A 5,153-nucleotide genomic window follows, 5' to 3' on the forward strand; every position below is an offset into this window, starting at 1 on the left:
TATTTAATAGATTTCTGGTTTAAGCCTACAAATAAGATAGCTTTGTTTCGTAGGGGGCTCTATTCATCACTGATCCTTGTTGACATTGTAAAATAAAGAGAATGACCGACCACACCACAATGAGGTAGGGTAAGTTTATGTGGAATAAGCTCAGTTCACAATTTCATATTTGTATGTTCCTTCACACAAGTTAATAAATTTCTTTTAGTTTATCTGATATAACCTTGTTGACAGCAAAGATCAGTAGATTAACAGACTATATCTGACTGCTTTAATACAAGAATATTATTCTTAAATCCTAAAATAAGGAACAAAAAAGTAGGCGACAATTAGGCTTAAAATACATCTATACAGTACTTTTAGGTAAATATTGTTTGGTTAATACAGATCTGTTATGAAATGCGCTATGTACTTAAAAATATAATTAAGTATGTGTTTTAAACTTTTTTGTCACCAACATTTTTAAATACTATTTAAAATCTAAGGCAAGTATTCCTTCATTAAAGTTATCGGATGTGGACAATAAATTTACTTCTTAGTATGTATAATACTGTATACATATTAATCTGATGTGTAAACTAAAACAAATTAACTCATGTGAGAGATCTTACAAATTCTAGATCCCTGACCAAGTCAAGTGTATTTGAACATGCTTTAAGTGAATGTGACACAGTCTTACAGTCAAGTTATTTTAAGACTAGATCTGTATTGAATAAAGCTAGCTTATTTAAAGAATAAGGCTAGAAATAAAATAAAAAGGTTCAGATAGTAAGTAAGCCGTCAACAAAGTAGGTTGTAAGCCGCTTTTTTCTTTTCTTTTAGTGGAGTCCTCCGCTCGTATAATGGTAAGTCTACAGATTTACAACGCTAAAACCAGTAGTCCGATTCCCCTCGGTGGACTCATCAGATAGTTCGATGTAGCTTTACTATAAGAATATACACAAACACACATTTTTAGTGAACGTTGGACTATCCTCGCTTTGTTGATCGAATAGAATCAAACCTGATATTTTAACATATATACCTAAAACTACTGTTGACCCACCAGGTGCCTCTCTTAAACAGCGTGTGCACAGATTTTACGCTAGAGTTAATTTAAACCTGTTCTTGTAGTAATAACAACATTTTTAAGTTTCTAGTAAAGTGGTGTTTTGTTATATAAAATCTTTGTTTTCTTTGCTGGTTTTAGCACTAGGCTGTCAACTAGAAGACACATAAATATATAAAGTGAATTTTGTGTTATAGTTGATGCTGGTAGTTTTCATCATGTGCCTTCGAACAACAAAGTTCTGATGTCCCTGTACTCCTGGAAATGCAAAATTTTGTACACTGTGTTTTCTTACTGACTGCTTGGTAAGGAGAATGTAGAACAGCCAACATCTCGCCAAATGTAATTTAGTATTAAATGGGCTCGATAGTATATAAAGATAGGAATTTATTCTTCAGTTTAGCAGCGTAATAAATTAATGTAATGAGTTTTTATTTTTGACACACGACATTTAGTCTAGCGTGCATGTAACGCGAAGCCTGATGTACTACAGACTACTGTATACATATTTGTCTTATGTACTACAGACTACTGTATACATATTAGTCTCATGTACTACAGACTACTGTATATATATATTAGTCTCATGTACCATACACTACTATATATATATTGTGAAGAGGTTAATATTAAATACTTTTTTATCATTCGCTCTTCTTTTACAGCATTCAATCAGTTATTATTATTATATCTTTCGTTTGTTTTTGAAGTTTATTGAGAGACTGATATGAATCTGTGATATGCAAACAATAAAGCTTTCTACCATCTATAATTATATTTTATTATTATTAATTATTTAGTGTATAATATTGTCTTGATCTAGCCAATTGATATGATGGTTAAGACGATCGACTCGATAATCGTGGGTTCGACTCTCCGTCTCATCAAACATCCTCACCTTTTCAACCGTAGGGACGTTTTAATGCCAGTCTCACTATTATTTGGCAAAAGAGTAGCCCAAGAGTCGGCGTTGAGTGGTGTTTACTAGCTGCTGTTTCTCGTGTTTATCACTTCTAAATTAGAGACAGCTAGCTCAGATAGCTCTCGTGTAGTTTTGCGCGAAATTCAAAACACACCAAACTTTTTTGACCACCTCGGTCTTTCGTTCGTTTGTTAAATGACATATATATTCTGCCCGAAAGGATAGTTCGGAGACTGGACTGAAATTACTTAAAAGTGCAATGTTATTTACAGGTCAAAATATGACGTCAACTGCATGTGGTATATGACAAATGATGTCAGGGAGAAGAGGTCACTAGATATCCTTATTCACTGCACAGGTGATGTCTGAAATCTAATAGTTTATTTTATCAGTTTTGCTCCAAGACCTTTCGAAGTTAGGTCAACATTTTAATGTTGAGGTGATGCATCTCGTTGGAAGGAAAACTTCACGACTAACTATCGCATGCGCTATTTCGTTTTTGTGTGTGTTTATAATTCATAAAATAATTAATTTTATTAAAAGTGTCCAGGTTTTCTTGTTTCTGCTATTTTTGCGTTAATCAAGAAACTCAGTTACATACTGTCAAACGGAAAGTTTACTTGAATCACTGGGCCGAACCTGGAGTTATTCGCTGGTATTCCTGTCAGAGAAGCTTGTCTGTATGTATATATGTATGAACTAAATATATCATTGGAGATTCTCGATTCTTGTCTTCAAAAGTTAATTGAAAATGACCAGAAAGATGAAGGGTTTTTAACATACATAACATTGTGACGCCTGGAGTGCATTATCGAAATTAATCATTGTTCTTATTCTAGTAATATATACTACAGCGAGCCTAACCAGTGTAATTTATTAGTGAAAGAGTACAGGGAAGGCAACTAATCATAACCACCACCCGCCAACTCTTGGGCTACTCTTTTTATTAACGAAAGTGTGTTTGACTCACACATTATATTGCCTCCACGGCTAAAAGGGTGGGCATATTTGGTGCGGCGAAAATTCGAATTGCGAGTTTAGCTTCCTAACTACCTGATCATGCCAAGCCCTGTTTTGATGGAAAGGAAACTACCAAAATGGCGCTTTTCGCAGATTTTACAATAAACAATTATATATTTCTAATTCAAGCAAAAGGAAAATTAATTGTATAAAACTTCATAAGGTGATATTTAGGTTTAAAACAAGTACAAGCTACGCATAGCATAGTTTGATACAGTGACACATACCATAATAAAACATAGTATTGTTACAGTGACACATACAATAATAAAACATAGTATTGTTACAGTGACACGTACAATAATAATACATAGTATTGTTACAGTGACACATACAATAATAAAACGTATTGTTACAGTGACACATACAATAATAAAACATAGTATTGTTACAATGACACGTACAATAATAATACATAGTATTGTTACAGTGACACATACAATAATAAAACATGTATTGTTACAGTGACACATACAATAATAAAACATGGTATTGTTACAGTGACACATACAATAATAAAACAGTATTGTTACAGTGACACATACAATAATAAAACAGTATTGTTACAGTGACATAAATAATAAAGCATAGTATTGTTACAGTGACACAATAATAATACATAGTATTGTTACAGTGACACATACAATAATAAAACATGGTATTGTTACAGTCACACATACAATAATAATGCATACCATAATAAAACAGTATTGTTACAGTGACACATACAATAATAATACATAGTATTGTTACAGTGACACATACAATAATACATAATATTGTTACAGTGACACAATAATAAAACAGTATTGTTACAGTGACACATACAATAATAATACATAGTATTGTTACAGTGACACATACAATAATACATAATATTGTTACAGTGACACAATAATAAAACAGTATTGTTACAGTGACACAATAATAAAACAGTATTGTTACAGTGACACATACAATAATAATACATAGTATTGTAGTTTTATCTTGTAATTTTAACATTTATATTGGTTGTTCATCAAAGGGCTTGCTGATGTCACGTGAAGAGTGTGTGGGTCAGTGTCTGGAAGTTTCTTTTTTTGTTGTTTATGAAGCACAAAGCTACACAATGAAATATCCGTATTCTGCCCACCACGGGTATCAAAACCCACTTTGTAGCGTTACAGAGCTAATTATTTAAACGATATAAGTTGGGCATAATAAAAGTATATATATGTGAACTGTGGGAGAGAATAGCAGAGATATGGGCGTTTACATAAAAAGGATACAACAGCCAACAATGACTTTCAAGAAGTTAAAAACAGCACAACTAGACGCGGAAACAGTGGACGTGAGCTAAGCATAATAGGTAAGGACGATCTGGTTGGACTTGTGAGATTAGTTCTAATGAACGGTTACATTTAAATAAGATAAAAACTTTGTTTTTAGGGGCTGTCAGTAGCTGTAAAAGTAGTACAAGTAGTGGCCAGTGTTAAAGTAAAGTAAATACATAAAAAATACAGAGAAAGGTGTAATGTATAAAGAAAATACTGAATGTTGTAATGTAATAAACAAATGACTTTTAGATCAATAGTCAGAACTGAGTATTCTGATGTAATGATAATAAGTGAAATCTGTTTAAATGTAAACGACAGTAATGACATAAGTGTTTTTAAACAGACGGTTATATGTTCTTCAACAACGATAAAGCACTAAAAAGAGGGAAGGAAACTGAGTTTTAGACAGTCGAGTAAGATTCCAACTGTTGTAATTATGGGTGATTTTAATTGATCAGAAAACCTGGTACGAACGATGCTGTTTTAAATTTATTGTTAATTTTTAATATACTAATGGATGGGAGGGTGTATATAGACATAAAATATCATTACACTATTAAGTTAAGTTTGTTTTACTGCACATAGAGGTCGAGAATAGTGATATTTTATGTTTCAAATTTTGAAACAAAGTATGAATAGATGACGTAATACTTGTCAAATGGACTAACATTGTATTAATAAATTTATCAAACAATCCCTAAAAAATCTGCCCAAAAACAGAAACTGCTACTAGAATAGTCTGTACAATTTGAAGTACATTAGGCTTGTGGAAGTTAGCTCAAGCCTCAGGAGCGTACATTAAACGTAATTTACTGTGTCTGTACTGGCTCTAAGTACAAAGAGTACT

This window comes from Tachypleus tridentatus, chromosome 7 (genome assembly GCF_004210375.1).
Source record: "Tachypleus tridentatus isolate NWPU-2018 chromosome 7, ASM421037v1, whole genome shotgun sequence".
Taxonomy (NCBI): domain Eukaryota; kingdom Metazoa; phylum Arthropoda; class Merostomata; order Xiphosura; family Limulidae; genus Tachypleus; species Tachypleus tridentatus.